Raw genomic sequence first — 21,173 nt, 5'->3', positions numbered from 1 at the left:
TGTGTGTGGCTAGAATATTCATACCTCACTATTGAGTAGTAAATCTATATCGAATACATGTGGTGTCAAGGAATTTGCAATCAGCGAATCAGTTTCCAAATATTTCATACAGCTTTGGGTAGACAGCAGTGCCCGTTCTTTCAGATATGCATGTAAATCTAATATATCCTTTATTTTTCATTTCCAGTTGCACAATTTTTGAATTTATCACTGGTTTCTATCTTCGTTGACCACCTTTCTATCTATGTATTTGCGTCAGCAACCCGTCGTCTCTGTGTCAGAACGCGCAACAGACAACTTCACAGATCTGAAAATGATGCAGGGAGATCGAAACTTATCATGTATTTTTCATAAATGTGAATCTGACACTGAAAAATAAACGATATATTAAATATGTTTTAAATATCAATATAGTTGTTGTTCTTCCGCAACGAATATGTCGGCTACAGTGAAAAACAACAACAACAACCACAACAGTAGGATATACGGAAGGGTTCCTTGTGATATGCCGGTAAGTTGCGTTCTCTTGTGTTTCACATTATTTAGGTGCTACGCAGAACTATAGAAAATATGAACTTCATAAGAACCAGTAAAGACACACATCTCCTCCCTATCCAAGAAAATTTCCACATACACATACCATTAACACTAAATTAACAGTGGCTCAATGCTCCAAACTAGCGTGATGGAGAGTGAATTGGAGGAAAAGGCGAGAAGCAAGGAGTGCATTGGAGGAAAACGTGAGGAGCAAGGAGTGAAAAAATCACATGGAAAAGAAAAGAGCCTTCACCATCCTTCACCCTCTTACATCTAAGCACCCTTCCCCCCCCCCTCCCCCCCCCCCCAGCCACTTCTTGCTCCTCCCGTCTTCCTCCAACTCACTCACTGCTTCTCACATTTTACTCATTCTCCATCACACTACTATGGACATACGTCCTCTCATCTATACTTCTCCCTCCTCCACCTATTTAAAAAAAGTGTCAACTCCATAACTATTTATTCATTACAATAAAGTAAAAGAAACTATAGGTGAAAGACAAGCTAGAGACAGTGTTATGTTGGCAACACTACAAAACACAATACACACTTATAAGTACAAAAATAAACAGTAAAAAGAGGTTTACGAAAAACTGTGCTGTGTAAAACGTAAGAAATGCATAGTTCTACAGTGCAACGGAAAATCAGACTAAAAGTTTCGGTGTCTAACGAAGAAATGCACCAAAGACGTGTTAGCAAGCGGAATTTCGTGATGCAGGCGAGAAACCAAGCAGAAATGACTATAAGAAGAAAGCAACAAATTATTAATGAACTGTTTTCCGATCTTTTTCCCCCAACTCTTAAAAATAAATAAACCTGTAAATATCTTTAAGTACAGACCACTGATGACGTTTTACCTCAATAAAGCGAAAGGCGTCTGGTGAAAAAAAAACACACCTTTTCTTGTAGTTGTAACGACGGAACAAAAATACCCTGAGGAACTGTCTACAACTACATCGTTATTCTGCAATTCACACTTCAGTGCCTGGCAGAGGGTTCATCGAACCATTTTCATACTACTTCTCTACCATTCCACTCTCTAATGGTGTGTGTGAAAAAGGAACACCTAAATCTTTCCGTTCGAGCTCTGATTTATCTTATTTTCTTAAGAAGATCATTTCACACTACGTAGGTGGGTGTCAACAAAATATTTCCGCATTCAGAAGAGAAAGTTGGCGATTGAAATTTGGTAAAGAGATCTCGCCGCAAAGAAAACCACCTTTGTTTCAGTGACTGCCACCCCAACTCGCGTAACATATCAGTGACACTCTCACCCCTATTGCGCGATAACACGAAACGAGCTGCCCTTCTTTGCACTGTAAAGCGACTACGGACAAAGTGGTCACACAAATGAATAATTTACAGAAAATGAGCTACAACATGAAAACAAAGCGGTTTCCGACCCGAGTCTGTTTTACGTGGAAGTTAGCCTGAAACTGTGGTTGTCCTTTTTTGTGTCCTGTTTATTGCAAGAATCATTTCCCGTTCAGACGATGGTACAAACGCAAGAACTGTTGTTTCTAAATTAGAGGGTACACCCTTTGTAGACAGAACAAGCAGCACGCCAGAAAACACAGATCACGTACTCACGGTATCAGATGGGGTAGTCTGCCCGGGTCCACATGTGAGTCGCCTTGCTGCCACGGAGTCCACCGTCACACAGGCGGTCCCTTGTCCTGCTATCGCTTTTTTGCAAACCCCCACCTCTCCAGCTGTGTCCACCAACCGCATTGCAGCCGAGTCTACCGTACGCAGCTGTGATTTCGCAACGTCCTCCAGCAGAAGCAGATAACCGGCGCTCCCGGAAGTTCCTGAAGCTGCTGTGTGGGACTGTGCGTCGGCTTTATACGCCCGTATGTCTCTGGAGCAAGTGTGACCTGCTGGAACATGAGACAAAATGTGTGAATTCCTAAGGGGCCAAGCTGCTCAGGTCATTGGTTCCTAGACTTACACGCTACTTAAACTAACTTACACTAACCTATGCTGAGGACAACACACACACCCATACCCAAGGGAAGGACTGGAACCTTCGGCGGGAGGGGCCGCGCGATCCGTGACATGGCGCCTCTAACCGGTCTGCGAGCCTGAGACGCGGATACCTTGAAGAAATAGTCGTGCACAGGTTGTGTGGGGATTAGAATAACCAGAAAACCCCAGACTCGTAAAGAAACAAACTTCCATGTATGCATCAGCTTCAGACGTCTGATAACATTATAAATGACATAATGCTTTAAATATTTGACGCTAAGCAAGAAAGCGGTAAAAATTTAGAACACGTTACAAATTATGTTTCAAGTTTGTTGACCCTAAATAACGAAAAGTGTGAGGTCATCCATATGGGCGCTAAAATCTGTTAAACATCGGTTACACGAAAAATCAATCAAATCTAAAAGCCGTTGTTGTTCTTGTTGTTGTTGTGGCCTTCAGTCCAGGGACTGGTCTGATGCAGCTCTCCATGCTACTCTATCCTGTGCAAGCTTCTTCATCTCCCAGTACCTACTGCAACCTACATCCTTCTGAATCTGTTTCGTGTAATCATCTCTTGGTCTCCCTCTACAATTTTTACCCTCCACGCTGGTCTCCAATACTAAATTGGTGAGCCGGCCGGTGTGGCCGTGCGGTTCTAGGCGCTTCAGTCTGGAACCGCGTGACCGCTCCGGTCGCAGGTTCGAATCCTGCCTCGGGCATGGATGTGTGTGATGTCCTTAGATTACTTAGGTTTAAGTAGTTGTAAGTTCTAGGGGACTGATGACCATAGATGTTAAGTCCCATAGTGCTCAGAGCCATTTGATTTGAACTAAATTGGTGATCCTTTGATGCCTCAGAATATGCCCTACCAACCGATCCCTTCTTCTAGTGAAGTTGTGCCACAGATTTCGCTTCTCTCCAATTCTATTCAATACCTCCTCATTAGTTTTGTGATCTACTCATCTAATCTTCAACATTCTTCTGTAGCACCACATTTCAAAAGCTTCTATTCTCTTCTTGTCTAAACTAGTATTCGTCCACGTTTCACTTCCATACATGGCTACACTCCATACAAATACTTTCAGAAACGACTTCCTGACACTTAAATCTGTACCCAATGTCATGACTAAAAGCCCTGTATTCAACTAAATACTGGGAATTACAATTACGAACGACATGAATTGCAAAGAACACACAGAAATTGTTGTGTGGGAAAGCTAGCCAAAGAATGCGATCTGTTGGTAGAACGGTTAGAAGATACAACAGATCTGCTAAGGAGACTGCCTCCACTACGATTGGCCGTCCTCTTTTTGATTACTGCTGCACAATCTAGGATCCCTAACAGGTAGGATTAACGGAGTACAACGTGAAAATTCAACGACGAGCAACACGTTTGGTATTATTGGGAAACAGGGGAGGGAGTGTCACGGATATGACACAGGACATGGAGTGGACAGCAGCAAAAGAAATGCGTTTTTTGTTGCAGCTGACCTTCTCACGAAATTTCAATCATCAACTTTCTTCTCCGAATTCGAAAATATTTTGTTGGCGCCGACCTTCATAGGACGACACAATCATCATAATAAAATAATGGAAATCAGAACTCGCACGGACATGTTCAGGTGTTTGTTTTTCCGTGCACTGTTCGAGAGTGGAAAAATAGAGAATTATTGTGAAGGTGGTTCGATGAACCCTCTGCCAGGCACTTTTGATTTGCAGAGTATGCACGTAACTGCAGATGTAGATGAATTCGCTAAGTGGTCTCATTATGGAACACTGTGTGAATACAGGCTGGGTAATTTGCGCTTCATTTTAAGCGGACACTTCTCACGCCTCTGAATGTGTTGTTATTGTTGTTGTGGTCTTCAGTCAAGAGACTGGTTTCATGCAGCTCTCCGTGCTACTCTATCCTGTGCAAGCTTCTTCATCTCCCAGTACCTACTGCAACCTAGATCCTTCTGAATCTGCTTAGCGCAATCATCTCTTGGTCTCCCTCTACGATTTTTACCCTCCACGCTGCCCTCCAATACTAAATTGGTGATCCCTTGATGCCTCAGAGCATGTCCTACCAACTAATCCCTTCTTCTACTCAAGGTGTGCCACAAATTTCTCTTCTCCCTAATTCTGTTCAATACCTCCTCATTAGTTATGTGACCTACCCATCTGAACTTCAGCATTCTTCTGTAGCACCACATTTCGAAAGCTTCTATTCTCTTCTTGTCTAAACTATTTATCGTCCACGTTTCACTTCCATACATGGCTACACTCCATACAAGTACTTTCAGAAACGACTTCCTGACACTTAAATCTATACTCGATGTTAACAAATTTCTCTTCTTCAGAAATGCTTTCCTTGCCATTGCCAGTCTACACTTTATATCCTCTCTACTTCGACCACCATCAGTTGTTTTACTCCCCAAATAGCAAAACTCCTTTACTACTTTAAGTGTCTCATTTTCTAATCTAATTCCCTCAGCAATACCCGATTTAATTCGAATACATTCCATTATCCTCGTTTTGCTGTTGTTGTTGTTCATCTTATACCCTCCTTTCAAGACACTGTCCATTCCGTTCAACTGCTCTTCCAAGTCCTTTGCTGTCTCTGACAGTATTACAATGTCATCGGCGAACCTCAAAATTTTTATTTCTTCTCCATGGATTTTAATTCCTACTCCGAATTTTTCTTTTGTTTTCTTTACTGCTTGCTCAGTATACAGATTGAATAACATCGGGGATAGGCTACAACCCTGTCTCACTCCCTTCCCAACCACTGCTTCCCTTTCATGCCCATCGACTCTTATAACTGCCATATGGTTTCTGTACAAATTGTAAATAGCCTTTCGCTCCCTGTATTTTACCCCTGCCACCTTCAGAATTTGAAACAGACTATTCCAGTCAACATTGTCAAAAGCTCTCTAAGTTTACAAATGCTAGAAACATAAATTTGCGCCGGCCGCGGTGGTCTCGCGGTTCTAGGCGCGCAGTCCGGAACCGTGCGACTGCTACGGTCACAGGTTCGAATCCTGCCTCGGGCATGGATGTGTGTGATGTCCTTAGGTTAGTTAGGTTTAAGTAGTTCTAAGTTCTAGGGGACTTATGACCACAGCAGTTCAGTCCCATAGTGCTCAGAGCCATTTGAACCATAAATTTGCCTTTCCTTAATCTATTCTCTAAGATAAGTCGTAGAGTCAGTATGGCCTCACGTGTTCCAACATTTCTACGGAATCCAAACTGATCTTCCCCAAGGTCGACTTCTACCAGTTTTTCCATTCGTCTGTAAAGCATTCGTGTTAGTATTTTGCAGCCATGGCTTATTAAACTGAAGGTTCGGTAATTTTCACATCTGTCAGCACCTGCTTTCTTTGGGATTGGAATTATTATATTCTTCTTGAAGTCTGAGTATATTTCGCCTGTATAATACATCTTGCTCACTAGATGGTAGAGTTTTGTCAGGGCTGGCTCTCCCAAGGCTATCAGTAGTTATAATGGAATGTTGTCTACTCCCGGGGCCTTGTTTCGACATAGGTCTTTCAGTGCTCTGTCAAACTCTTCACGCAGTATCATATCTCCCATTTCATCTTCTTCTACTTCTTCTTCCATTTCCATAATATTGTCCTCAAGTACATCGCCCTTGTATAGACCCTCTATGTACTCCTTCCACCTTTCTGCTTTCCCTTCCTTGCTTAGAACTGGGTTGCCATCTGAGCTCCTGATATTCATACAAGTCGTTCTCTTATCTCCAAAGGTCTCTTTAATTTTCCTGTAGGCAGTATCTATCTTACTCCTAGTGAGACAAGCCTCTACATCCTTACATTTGTCCACTAGCCAACCCTGCTTAGCCATTTTGCACTTCCTGTCGATCTCATTTTTGAGACGTTTGTATTCCTTTTTGCCAGCGTCAATTACTGCATTTTAATATTTTCTCCTTTCATCAGTTAAATTCAATATCTCTTCTGTAACCCAAGGATTTCTATTAGCCCTCGTCTTTACCTACTTGATCCTCTGCTGCTTCCACTATTCCATCTCTTAAAGCTACCCATTCTTCTTCTACTGCATTTCTTTCCCTCATTCTTGTCAATCGTTCCCTAATGCTCTCCCTGAAACTCTCTACAAGATCTGGTTCTTTCAATTTATCCGGGTCTCATCTCCTTAAATTCCCACCTTTGTGCAGTTTCTTCAGTTTTAATCTACAATTCATAAGCCGGCCGGAGTGGCCAAGCGGTTAAAGGCGCTACAGTCTGGAACCGCGCGACCGCTACGGTCGCAGGTTCGAATCCTGCCTCGGGCATGGATGTGTGTGATGTCCTTAGGTTAGTTAGGTTTAAGTAGTTCTAAGTTCTAGGGGACTGATGACCTTAGAAGTTAAGTCCCATAGTGCTCAGAGCCATTTTGAGACACTTGAAGTAGTAAATGAGTTTTGCCATTTGGGGAGCAAAATAACTGATGTTGGTCGAAGTAGAGAGGATATAAAATGTAGACCGGCAATGGCAAGGAAAGCGTTTCTGAAGAAGTGAAATTTGTTAACATCGAGTATAGGTTTAAGTATCAGGAAGTCATTTCTGAAAGTATTTTTATGGAGTGTAGCCATGTATCGAAGTGAAACGTGGACGATAAATAGTTTAGAAAAGAGGAGAATAGAAGCTTTCAAAATGTGGTGCTACAGAAGAATGCTGAAGTTCAGATGGGTAGATCACATAACTAACGAGGAGGTATTGAACAGAATTAGGGAGAAGAGAAATTTGTGGCACACCTTGAGTAGAAGAAGGGATTGGTTGGTAGGACATGCTCTGAGGCATCAAGGGATCACCAGTTTAGTATTGGAGGGCAGCGTGGAGGGTAAAAATCGTAGAGGGAGACCAAGAGATGAATGCACTAAACAGATTCAGAAGGATGTAGATTTCAGTAGGTACTCGGAGATGAAGAAGCTTGCACAGGATAGAGTAGCATGGAGAGCTGCATCAAACCAGTCTCAGGACTCAAGACCACATCAACCAACATCATATGCTTAAATAATTGACGGCTCTGTGCGACAAATTAGCTTCAATCAAACCGCTTTTCTGAAAGATACTGAGGAATATATATACACTATTGGCCATTAAAATTGCTGCACCACGAAGATGACGTGCTACAGACGCGAAATTTAACCGACAGGAAGAAGATGCTATGATATGCAAATTATTAGATTTTCTGAGCATTCACACGAGGTTGGTGCCGGTGGCGACACCTACAACGTGCTGACATGAGGAAAGTTTCCAACCGATTTCTCATACACAAACAGCAGTTGAACGGCGTTTCCTGGTGAAACCTTGTTGTGGTGCCTCGTGTAAGCAGGAGAAATGCGTACCATATCGTTTCCGACTTTGATAAAGGTCGGATTGTAGCCTATCGCGATTGCGGTTTATCGTATCGCGACATTGCTGCTCGCGTTGGTCGAGATCCAATGACTGTTAGCAGAATATAGAATCAGTGGTTTCAGGAGAGTAATACGGAACGCCGTGCTGGATCCCAACGGCCTCTTATCACTAGCAGTCGAGATGACAGGCATCTTATCCGCATGGCTGTAACGGATCGTGCAGCCACGTCTCGATCCCTGAGTCAACAGATGCGGACGTTTACAAGACAACAACCATCTGCACGAACAGTTCGACGACGTTTGCAGCAGCATGGACTATCAGCTCGGAGACAATGGCTGCGGTTAGCCTTGACGCTGCATCACAGACATGGGCGCCTGCGATGGTGTACTCAACGACAAACCTGGGTGCACGAATGGCAAAACGTCATTTTTTCGGATGAATCCAGGTTCTGTTTACAGCATCATGATGGTCGCACTCGTGTTTGGCGACATCGCGGTGAACGCACATTGGAAGCGTGTATTCGTCATCGCCACACTGGCGTATCACCCCGCGTGATGGTATCGGGTGCCATTGGTTACACGTCTCGGTCACCTCTTGTTCGCACTGACGGCACTTTGAACAGTGGACGTTACATTTCAGATGTGTTACGACCCGTGGCTCTACCCTTCATTCGATTCCTGCGAAACCCTACATTTTAGCAGGATAATGCACGACCGCATGTTGCAGGTCCTGCACGGGCCTTTCTGGATACAGAAAATGTCCGACTGCCGCCCTGGCCATCACATTCTCCAGATCTCTCACCAATTGAAAACGTCTGGTCAATGGTGGCCGAGTAACTGGCTCGTCACAATACGCCAGTCACTACTCTTGATGAAATGTGATATCGTGTTGAAGCTGCATGGGCAGCTATACCTGTACACGCCATCCAAGCTCTGTTTGACTCAATGCCCAGGCGTATCAAGGCCGTTATTACGGCCGGAGGTGGTTGCTATGGGTACTGATTCCTCAGGTTCTATGCACCCAAATTGCGTGAAAATGTAATCACATGTCAGTTCTAGTACAGTAGTGTATATATATATATATATATATATATATATATATATATATATATATATATATATGAGGGTAATACCAAAAGTAAAGTCTCCTATTCTTTTAAAAGTACATAGTCCTGTTTATTTCTACAATGGTTTGCATCAGTTTGCAGCTTGAACATTTAGCTATTTTTCCACATCATCACCCCTTCTGTCGATGCATTTTTATAGATCCTGTGACAGATTTTGAATGCCCATGTCATACCAGCTCGTCGCCGTGCTAGTCAGAAAGTTACGAACTTCTTCTTTCACCTCGTCGGCGAAGCTGAATCGTTGGGACCACAATTGACACACTCTGAAACTCGGAAAAAAGTCAAACGGGCAATTCAGGACCGGAGAAGAGGGATGTTGAGCAAGGCCGTACACATTCTCGATGACAACGCTCGCTCACACATCGCTCGGCAAACCGTTGCACTCCTGCAAAAATTTCAGTGGAACATAATCACCCACCCACCCTATAGTCCTCACTTGGCGCCCAGTGACTATCACCTGTTCCCTAGGTCAAAAGAACATTTGGCCGGAAAGCGATTCAGCTCCGACGGTGAGGTGAAAGAAGTGATTCATAACTTTCTGAACAGCATGGCGGCGAGCTGGTATGGCATGGGCATACAGAAAATGCCACAGCGTCTACAAAAATGCATCGACAGAAATGGTGATTATGTCAAAAAATAGCCAAATGTTCAAGCTGTAAACTGATGTAAACCATTGTAGAAATAAATAGAATTGTTTCGACTCAGGCCTTTCAGTGCTCTGTCAAATTCTTCACGCAGTATCTTATCTCCCATTTCATCTTCATCTACATCCTCTTCCATTTCCATAATATTGTCCTCAAGTACATCGCCCGTGTATAAACCCTCTATATACTCCTTCCACCTTTCTGCCTTCCCTTCTTTGCTTAGAACTGGGTTGCCATCTGAGCTCTTGATATTCATACAAGTGGTTCTCTTCTCTCCAAAGATCTCTTTAATTTTCCTGTAGGCAGTATCTATCTTACCCCTAGTGAGACAAGCCTCTAAATCCTTACATTTGTCCTCTAGCCATCCCTGCTTAGCCATTTTGCACTTCCTGTCAATCTCATTTTTGAGACGTTTGTATTCCTTTTTGCCTGCTTCATTTACTGCATTTTTATATTTTCTCCTTTCATCAATTAAATTCAATATTTCTTCTGTTACCCAAGGATTTCTATTAGCCCTCGTCTTTTTACCTACTTGATCCTCTGCTGCCTTCACTACTTCATCCCTCAGAGCTACCCATTCTTCTTCTACTGTATTTCTTTCCCCCATTCCTGTCAATTGTTCCCTTATGCTCTCCCTGAAACTCTCTACAACCTCCGGTTCTTTCAGTTTATCCAGGTCCCATCTCCTTAAATTCCCACCTTTTTGCAGTTTCTTCAGTTTCAATCTGCAGTTCATAACCAATAGATTGTGGTCAGAATCCACATCTGCCCCTGGAAGTGTCTTACAATTTAAAACCTGGTTCCTAAATCTCTGTCTTACCATTATATAATCTATCTGATACCTTTTAGTATCTCCAGGATTCTTCCAGGTATACAACCTTCTTTTATGATTCTTGAACCAAGTGTTAGCTATGATTAAGTTATGCTCTGTGCAAAATTCTACAAGGCGGCTTCCATTTTCATTTCTTCCCCCCAATCCATATTCACCTACTATGTTTCCTTCTCCTACTGACGAATTCCAGTCACCCATGACTATTAAATTTTCGTCTCCCTTCACTACCTGAATAATTTCTTTTATCTCGTCATACATTTCATCAATTTCTTCATCATCTTATGTACTTATAAAAAAATTGGAGACCTTACTTTTGGGATTACCCTCGTATTTATATATATCTGCAGATGAAAGAAATATTTTCAATTTATTGCCTATTATCGCACACAGCCGCGTATCGCTACACTGTTAATATCACTGCAGCAACGCGATCGTTTATTAAAAAGGAAAGACACACAAAATAAATAGATGTACTGTGCTAAGTATTGTTTATTAACAAATCATTCCTCTCTGTAATTCAGTAAAAAAATCCACACTGTTCCGTCATTTATAGTTCAAACATCACCTTCTCTCCGTTCATAAATTGTTTGCAGAACCTCAGCAACCATAATCAGTTGGTACAATACGTTCTTTGCTCCATCTTTGTACACCTTTTTTCTGACTGTTAGTTCTCGAATCGTCCATATCCTCACTTTCATTCATCCGATGTGCAGATGAACTGACGCCATTTACCGCTCAACTCACTGTCCTCTGATTTTACACAGAAATTAATCTCTGTAAGCATAGCAGCCGTACAACAGAGAATAAACACGTACGGCACTCACATATACATATATTTAAATATTTTAGGCAGCATAGATAACATTAACACTTCGGGACACGACTTTTTTCTGGAGGAAAAGAAAACTTTTATTAATGTACTAAAGCTCTTAGACGATTTTTTAGTTATTTTAGATGCATAATTTATACAAAATTATGCAACCATTTTCAAAACATATTTTGTTCACTTGGCTTTATTTTATGGACTAAAAGAACTAATTACGAAATGTTATCTATTGTAATAAACATCAAAATGATCGTTCAGTAATTACCATGCAAAATAGCAATAACAGTATTCAGCTATACAGTGGAATATATAGCGAACCAACCACATTGAGGTATTCTGATGGTCGCAAGCTGCTGCCCACGGACACATTGGCTTGCTGGTATTTTGATACTTATACCCGATAGTACTTGCGCGTGATGAAAAGATTCAACATGTCTACCTCAGGTTTCCATTGGGAAAAAATATTTATGTTGCAGCTAAGACACAGTAAAAGTTAATGTGCACAATTGAAGCCAGAGGGTCTGAAAGGGTGGATTAAACAAGACGTAAGATAAAAGGCCAGGAAAAATCTTTCACAATCGCATCACCGATGGGAAGTCTGGGACAGCGCTTTCCGATGAGGCATTAATTATCAAGTGAAGAGTAGTGGCCGTAACAAACATCCCTGGGACTAACAGACATCATTTCTGCACGGGATAGCGTGCTTTGGTCCTTCTACGAAGACCTCAGTGTAATCGCTGATCTGACTAGATATGCCACATGACCCCTTACGTTTGAGGTTCAAATGGTTCAAATGGCTCTGAGCACTATGGGACTCAACTGCTGAGGTCATAAGTCCCCTAGAACTTAGAACTACTTAAACCTAACTAACCTAAGGACAACACACACATCCATGCCCGAGGCAGGATTCGAACCTGCGACCGTAGCGGTCGCGCGGTTCCAGACTGTAGCCCCAGAACCGCTCGGCCACCAACGGCCGGCTACGTTTGAGGAAATGTCGGTGTCGCACTGAATCGAAGCGTTTCGAAAATATAAAAGCTCCGAGTGGTCGCTTCCATTCTAACAGAGCCCCTCTAAAAAATTCTTAGTTATGTGCTGCACCGACAGTGAGGCAAACGGACAGTCCCATTTTATAACTAATATCTTTGGCCGGCCGGTGTGGCCGTGCGGTTCTAGGCGCTTGAGTCTGGAACCGCGTGACCGCTACGGTCGCAGGTTCGGATCCTGCCTCGGGCATGGATGTGTGTGATGTCCTTAGGTTAGTTAGGTTTAAGTAGTTCTAAGTTCTAAGGAACTGATGACCACAGATGTTAAGTCCCATAGTGCTCAGAGCCATTTGAACCATTTAATATCTTTGTAAATATTTTCGTCGACTTTTGACTCTATTGTAGTCACATACTTTTGCAAGCCAGACCACGTATTACCTATGATCGACGTTAATTGCTGCTTTCTGTTTTGTGTTTCAGGTAAGTCCCGCTCTACAGTCGAGAGACGAACAGTGTACTGATATTATCGGTGAGTAGCTCAGCACCATGTTTCTACTGCACGGTACAGTCCAAAACGTGTAGAGCAGAGGTTCCCAACAAAATTTTCTCGAGGACCCCCTCATCGAGCATGATTGGTACCTTGCCATATCACAGTAACAAGTACCTAAAAAAGCCAAATTAAGAGTCTTTTTATACGTTTTCTATTTTTGGTACTTATAAAAGACATTGACATTTTCATTATCGAAAAAAATAGTGAACTTAAAACTTTTCCAATTTAGCCATCATTGCTTTTGTTAAATTTCTGATTATTGCTCAAAATCTTTGTCTTCAAATCTGGGTGTTCAGTATAACAAACTCCTTAAAAAAATAAAAATTGAGTATGAACTGAAAAGTCAGGTAAAAATTAAAACTAAGTGTATTGGTCTGTCATGTATACTACACTTGAGATTGCATTGACTAGACATGTGTGAAAAATAAGAAAACACTAATTTCATACAAAGTATTATTTATTTGAAAAAATACAGTTACAACAGAGTACTCCATCAGTATACAGTTAGTTTTTATTTTCAGTTCTTAATGAGATGAGTTCAATCTGACCTTTGAGTCCATTATTTCTGAAATATTAGGTTCCAAACTTGGAACTTTCACTCTGAAATCCGACCGCATGTAGAGCCGATTCTTATATTTGTTTTTCATGAAACACATGGAAGAAAATGCTTGCTCACACCGATATGTGGCTGCACATGAAAGGATGTTTGTCATTGCCTTATCCCCAAGTTTCTTGTAGTCCTTGCGTGCCGATGCCCAAAGTCAGTAATTTTATCACCGATGAAAATGTTTATCATCGTAACACATCTGGACAGATCCACAAGTTGATCTTGCTCATTTTCAGTGAGGCCTTGGATTTTGTCTATTTCTTCACAGCAGAAGGGATTTCGAATCCACTTGTCGTCAGGGTCAGGTTCAGGGAAATACTCTCCAAATGTGCTGGCTAGCCTGCGTAGATGCTCGGCTACATTGATCTTGATCTGGTCAGGCAAACTCTCCTCTGATGACTCCAAGAATTGTCTTAAAGTAGAAACGTTAGTTAGTGATTCATTTTCTATCCTTGACGCCGAGGTCTGATACTTTTTGACCATAGCACTAATCTTATCCTCAACTTTGAACATGTCTACATTTCTTCCTTGTAAACTCAAGTTTAACACAGTCAGGTGTTCAAACACATCAGCTAAGAACGCAACTGAGCAAAGCCAAGAGAAGTTAGTGAGAAAATCCGCGTACTTTGTGTCAAAAAGGAAGACACGAACCTCGTCTCTAAGTTCAAAAAATCTTGACAAGATCCTACCTCGAGAAAGCCATCTTACATCCGTATGAATTAGAAGCTGCTCATGCTCACTTCCGATCTCTTTACACTCTAGGAAGAAGCTGTTATATCCTAGCCAGTAATGCCAACCGAGCCCGCTGCCAAAAGGTTGGCAGCATCAAAGTCCGGACGCCGTCCGCATAAGCAGCGCCAGCGATACAGGAAATCGCCGCAAGTCTGCGCGCGCCACCGCTGGCTTCTGGCTTCTTAAGCGCTGGAGTCGCGAGCGCTAGGACAGTTCTGGATTCGCCGCTCAGTTGTATACTCGCCACCGAATTGTGTACCTGCTAGTCAGTTGTGTGTTCATCGCAGCAGAGTTGTTGTTTATCGTCAGCCGACACTGACCAAGCCGCTCCGACTCGAACTAGACAGATTTCTGTAGACCATGTTCACCACTGTGTTCTGTATCGTCGTTAATAAAGATAAGTACCGACTTTCATTTAATCCGAGTGTTTGGGTTTTCATCTTTCTGTTCACTGTTCCAGCGGACCGGTCGGCCCGCTATTAAAAGTGTGGCGGTGACTTCGTAGGCCGTTTCTACAGCGAAGTGTTGTCGCTACGAAGGCCGCCACAAAAGAAGCTAGACGCAGAAGTTTGCGTTCGCTAAAGCTCTGCTCATGCAGGAAGCGGCCAAAACGAAAAATCTGTTATCATACGAAATATATTTAACATATTTTTTAAAGCATCTTGCGGACCCCTCTGGCATAGCTCACGGACCCCTGGGGGGGGGGGGGGGGGGGGTGTGTCTTAACGTCCCGGATGTACAGCGTGAATACTTATGTTCCAACTTCTCACCTTCCACCTCCTCACAAGCCTGAGCTCCTTTTACTTCCGCCCTATATCCTTGTACTCTCATTCCACCTGTTCTTACTGAAATTTGAACATTATTCTTTAAAATAAGTCTCTTACCTCGCCTTCTGTCCTCCCCCGGTAGCTGAGTGGTCCGCGCAACAGACTGTCAATCCTAAGGGTCCGGGTTCGGTTCCCGACTGGGTCGGAGATTTTCTCCGCTCAGGGACTGGGTGTTGTGTTGTCGTAATCATCATCACTTCATCCCCGTCGACTCGCAAGTCGCCGAAGTGGCGTCAAATCGAAAGACTTGCACCCCGCGAACAGTCTACCCGAAGGGAGGCCCTAGTCACACGACATTTATTTACCTCGCCTTCTTTTCCACGCATTACACCTTTTCAGTTGCACATTATACATTCACTTCCTACCTCTTTGCATTTTACTCTCCCACGTTTTCATGCTTACATTTTAAAACTCCATTTCTCTACTTCTCCTATTCTTCCAGTTCCAGAGAAAATACACTCCTGGAAATGGAAAAAAGAACACATTGACACCGGTGTGTCAGACCCACCATACTTGCTCCGGACACTGCGAGAGGGCTGTACAAGCAATGATCACACGCACGGCACAGCGGACACACCAGGAACCGCGGTGTTGGCCGTCGAATGGCGCTAGCTGCGCAGCATTTGTGCACCGCCGCCGTCAGTGTCAGCCAGTTTGCCGTGGCATACGGAGCTCCATCGCAGTCTTTAACGCTGGTAGCATGCCGCGACAGCGTGGACGTGAACCGTATGTGCAGTTGACGGACTTTGAGCGAGGGCGTATAGTGGGCATGCGGGAGGCCGGGTGGACGTACCGCCGAATTGCTCAACACGTGGGGCGTGAGGTCTCCACAGTACATCGATGTTGTCGCCAGTGGTCGGCGGAAGGTGCACGTGCCCGTCGACCTGGGACCGGACCGCAGCGACGCATGGATGCACGCCAAGACCGTAGGATCCTACGCAGTGCCGTAGGGGACCGCACCGCCACTTCCCAGCAAATTAGGGACACTGTTGCTCCTGGGGTATCGGCGAGGACCATTCGCAACCGTCTCCATGAAGCTGGGCTACGGTCCCGCACACCGTTAGGTCGTCTTCCGCTCACGCCCCAACATCGTGCAGCCCGCCTCCAGTGGTGTCGCGACAGGCGTGAATGGAGGGACGAATGGAGACGTGTCGTCTTCAGCGATGAGAGTCGCTTCTGCCTTGGTGCCAATGATGGTCGTATGCGTGTTTGGCGCCGTGCAGGTGAGCGCCACAATCAGGACTGCATACGACCGAGGCACACATGGCCAACACCCGGCATCATGGTGTGGGGAGCGATCTCCTACACTGGCCGTACACCACTGGTGATCGTCGAGGGGATACTGAATAGTGCACGGTACATCCAAACCGTCATCGAACCCATCGTTCTACCATTCCTAGACCGGCAAGGGAACTTGCTGTTCCAACAGGACAATGCACGTCCGCATGTATCCCGTGCCACCCAACGTGCTCTAGAAGGTGTAAGTCAACTACCCTGGCCAGCAAGATCTCCGGATCTGTCCCCCATTGAGCATGTTTGGGACTGGATGAAGCGTCGTCTCAGGCGGTCTGCACTTCCAGCACGAACGCTGGTCCAACTGAGGCGCCAGGTGGAAATGGCACGGCAAGCCGTTCCACAGGACTACATCCAGCATCTCTACGATCGTCTCCATGGGAGAATAGCAGCCTGCATTGCTGCGAAAGGTGGATATACACTGTACTAGTGCCGACATTGTTCATGCTCTGTTGCCTGTGTCTATGTGCCTGTGGTTCTGTCAGTGTGATCATGTGATGTATCTGACCCCAGGAATGTGTCAATAAAGTTTCCCCTTCCTGGGACAATGAATTCACGGTGTTCTTATTTCAATTTCCAGGAGTGTATATACAGGTTGTTACAAAAAGGTACGGCCAAAGTTTCAGAAAACATTCCTCACACACAAAGAAAGAAAATATGTTACGTTGACATGCGTCCGGAAACGCTTGCTTTCCATGTTAGAGCTCATTTTATTACTTCTCTTCAAATCACATTAATAATGGAAACACACAGCAACAGAACGTACCAGTGTGACTTCAAACGCTTTGTTACAGGAAATGTTCAAAATGTCCTCCGTTAGCGAGGATACATGCATCCACCCTCCGTCGCATGGAATCCCTGATGCGCTGATGCAGCCCTGGAGAATGGCGTATTGTATCACAGCCGTCCACAATACGAGCACGAAGAGTCTCTACATTTGGTACCGGGGTTGCGTAGACAAGAGCTTTCAAATGCTCTCATAAATGAAAGTCAAGAGGGTTGAGGTCAGGAGAGCGTGGAGGCCGTGGAATTGGTCCGCCTCTACCAGTCCATCGGTCACCGAATCTGTTGTTGAGAAGCGTACGAACACTTCGACTGAAATGTGCAGGAGCTCCATCGTGCATGAACCACATGCTGTGTCGTACTTGTAAAGGCACATGTTCTAGCAGCACAGGTAGAGTATCAAGTATGAAATCATGATAACGTGCTCCATTGAGCGTAGATGGAAGAACATGGGGCCCAATCAAGACATCACCAAGAATGCCTGCCCAAACGTTCACAGAAGATCTGTGTTGATGACGTGATTGCACAATTGCGTGCGGAATCTCGTCAGCCCACCCAAGTTGATTGTGAAAATTTACAATTTGATCACGTTGGAATGAAGCCTCATCCGTAAAGAGAACATTTGCACTGAAATGAGGATTGATACATTGTTGGATGAACCATTCGCAGAAGTGTACTCGTGGAGGCCAATCAGCTGCTGATAGTGCCTGCAGACGCTGTACATGGTACGGAAACAACTGGTTCTCCCGTTGCACTCTCCATACAGTGACGTGGTCAACGTTACCTTGTACAGCATCAACTTCTCTGACGCTGACATTAGGGTTATCGTCAACTGCACGAAGAATTGCCTCGTCCATTGCAGGTGTCCTCGTCGTTCTAGGTCTTCCCCAGTCGCGAGTCATAGGCTGCAATGTTCCGTGCTCCCAAAGACGCCGATCAATTGCTTCGAACGTCTTCCTGTCGGGACACAATCGTTCTGGAATTTGTCTCGATACAAACGTACCGCGCCACGGCTATTGCCCCGTGCTAATCCATACATCAAATGGGCATCTGCCAACTCCGCATTTGTAAACATTGCACTGACTGCACAACCACGTTCGTGATGAACACTAACCTGTTGATGCTACGTACTGATGTGCTTGATGCTAGTACTGTAGAGCAATGAGTCGCATGTCGACACAAGCACCGAAGTCAACAATACCTTCCTTCAATTGGGCCAACTGGCGGTGAATCGAGGAAGTACAGTACATACTGACGAAACTAAAATGAGCTCTAACATTGAAATTAAGCGTTTCCGGACACATGTCCACATAACATCTTTTCTTTATTTGTGTGTGAGGAATGTTTCCTGAAAGTTTGGCCGTACCTTTTTGTAACATCCTGTATATATTATGACACAACGAACTGCCTCAAGTCGGTTACGTCAAGGACAGCTCCGAGCCAGATGCCCTGTAACATGCATTCCACTGACCCTAAACCGCCACCATTTGCGACTTCAGTGGTGCTGTGCGAGAAATCATTGGACAGCAGGGTGGAGGTCTGCTGTGTTTTCTGCTGAAAGCTGGTTCTTGCCACTGACAAGTGATGACCTTGTTTTGTTTATGATGAGCCAGTCTAAGGCCTGCAACCAACCTGTCTGTGTGCGAGAGACACTGGACCTAGACCATGAATTATGGCCTCAGATGCGATTTTATACGACACCAGAATGGTTATACCATTGACCCTGACTGCAGATTTGTACTTCGATCTGGTAATCCGACTTTTTGTTTTGCCATTCTTGAACAGCATTCCAAGGTGGTGTCTTCCAACAGAATAACGCTTGCCCACAGACAGCTTTTGTATCTAATATGCTCTACAAAGTATCGACATATTGCCTTGGCATGCTCGATCACCAGATCTCCAATTGAGCACGTCAACAGACGACTGCTTCAGACCCGGCCGCTGTGGCCGAGCCGCTCTAGGCCCTTCAGTCCGGAACCGCGCTGCTGCTACGGTCGCAGGTTCGAATACTGTGTCGGGCATGGATGTCTGTGATGTCCTTAGGGTAGATAGGTTTAATTGGTTCTAAGTTTTAGGTGACAGATGACCTTAGGTGTTAAGTCCCATAGTGCTCACAAGGGAACCTCTCCATCGCACCCCCCTCAGATTTAGTTATAAGTTGGCACAGTGGATAGGCCTTGAAAAACTGAACACAGATTAATCGAGAAAACAGGAAGAAGTTGTGTGGAACTATGAAAAAAATAAAAAAGCAAAATATACAAACTGAGTAGTCCATGTGGAAGATATGCAGCATAAAGGATCGACTGAGCTCACGAGCGCCGTGGTCCCGTGGTTAACGTGAGCAGCTGCGGAGCGAGAGGTTCTTGGTTCAAGTCTTCCCTCGAGTGAAAATTTTTCATTTTCAGGCAATTATTATCTGACAAACTCTTATGTTTTCATCACTTTTTTGGGAGCGATTATCACATCCACAAGAAAACCTAAATCGGACAAGGTAGAAGAATCTTTTTACCCATTCGCTAAGTGTACAAGTTAGGTGGGTCGACAACATATTCCTGTCATGTGACGCACATCCCGTCACCAGTGTCGTATAGAATATATCAGATGTGTTTTCCTGTGGAGGAATCGGTTGACCTATGACCTTGCGATCAAATGTTTTCGGTTCCTATTGGAGAGGCACGTCCTTTCGCCTACTAATCGCACGGTTTTGCGGTGCCGTCGCAAAACACAGACACTAAACTTATTACAGTGAACAGAGACGTCAATGAACGAACGGACAGATCATAACTTTGCGAAAATAAAAAAGTAAACTTTTCACTCGAGGGAAGACTTGGACCAAGGACCTCTCGCTCCGCAGCTGCTCACTCTAACCACGGGACCACGACGCTCCTGAGTTGATACGCTCCTTGATGTTGCTTATGTTGCGCATGGACTACTCAGTTTGTGTATTTTGCTTATTTTTTTCATAGTTCCACACAACTTCTTCCTGTTTTCTCGATTGATCTGTGTTCAGTTTTTCAAGGCCTATCCACTGTGCCAACTTATAATTAAATCTGAGGGGGGTGCGATTGGGAGGTTCCCTTGTCAGAGCCCTTTGAACCGTTTTTTTTTTTTTTTTCGTAATGTGAAAGTAAAGCTGCGCTGTAATAATAATTCATCATCGTAACAAAGAGGTAAGTCTTTCATACTGTAAAAGTTAACATCTGGCTGTAAGAATTTTGAACAGTATAAACTGCCTGAATAATGAACTTTGACAAAAGACCTACTGTAATTGGTTTTGCGAAACTGATCACTGTCTCTGAATGACATAAGTTGGCCCTGATTGAATAAATAAAAAAAATAAAAATATTTGGTCCTTACCTCTAATCTGCGCAAACCTGGATAACATGTTGCAGTATTGCCCTGTCTTGCGCGCCGCTATGCAAACGCTGCAAATTACTGTATCTGCACAGAGACACTCGAGAGGTGCAATGAGTTCTCTGTTAATTGCAAATCGAACTGTTTTTCGGACACTCTTGGTTCCATGATCCATTAAAAATTGTAAGAGAACAGTGATACCTCTTGTGCCGCTGGAATCCCCTGGAAACCCTAAGTCACTGCGTCTCCGAGACTGTTGGCGTTTCGGATGGTGTGAGCTGTACTGTTGCTTGGCAGTATTAATTACAATAATAGTTTGTTTTGTTACTTGAATTAAGGGTTACTGGAGCTACGTAGTCGCAACACGGCCACTCGCGGAACAAAACGTGCATACGTTTTCAGTATTACTTGACAGATTTATTTAGTATTCAATTTAGTAGCTAAAAAACCTGTTACATGTAATCATAGTCGCTTATCTGTGAAGCAGGGAAAGATTCTGGAGAGAGATTGAACTCTAGATTTGTTCCAGTGACATATGTTTGAAATTTAATGTTCACAGTAATGATGTACAACAGTATTTAGGATGCACTATCTTAGACCACCAAAGTAAGCGAAAGCACTGCACATCGTGTCTTCCAGGTTAAAACATCTGTTCCAAAGCTGTCATCAGGGTCGAATGTCAGTAATGAGGACAGCTTTTGAGGAGGTGAGGATTGATAAGGATTCACCTGAATCACAGAGTAGCATTAGGAAT

The 21,173-nt window shown here is 44.0% G+C and overlaps 1 protein-coding gene across 2 annotated transcripts in view; it reads right to left on the bottom strand.

Annotated features, from left to right (window-relative positions):
• Positions 1-2,266, bottom strand: part of LOC126210354 (uncharacterized) — a 37,152-nt gene extending 34,886 nt beyond the window's left edge. The window contains exon 1 of one of the 2 annotated variants that reach the window (XM_049939570.1): positions 2,128-2,266. The gene's annotated coding sequence lies outside the window, so the exon portion shown is untranslated. Of the gene's footprint in view, positions 1-2,123 lie in introns of both variants that reach the window. The other variant, XM_049939569.1, reaches the window with a different exon arrangement.
• Between the last annotated feature and the right edge of the window lie 18,907 nt (positions 2,267-21,173).

The sequence above is a fragment of the Schistocerca nitens genome, chromosome 10, assembly GCF_023898315.1.
Source record: "Schistocerca nitens isolate TAMUIC-IGC-003100 chromosome 10, iqSchNite1.1, whole genome shotgun sequence".
Classification (NCBI taxonomy): domain Eukaryota; kingdom Metazoa; phylum Arthropoda; class Insecta; order Orthoptera; family Acrididae; genus Schistocerca; species Schistocerca nitens.
Note: the sequence above shows the minus strand (reverse complement) of the source record. Positions and strands in the feature narration are given on the sequence as shown.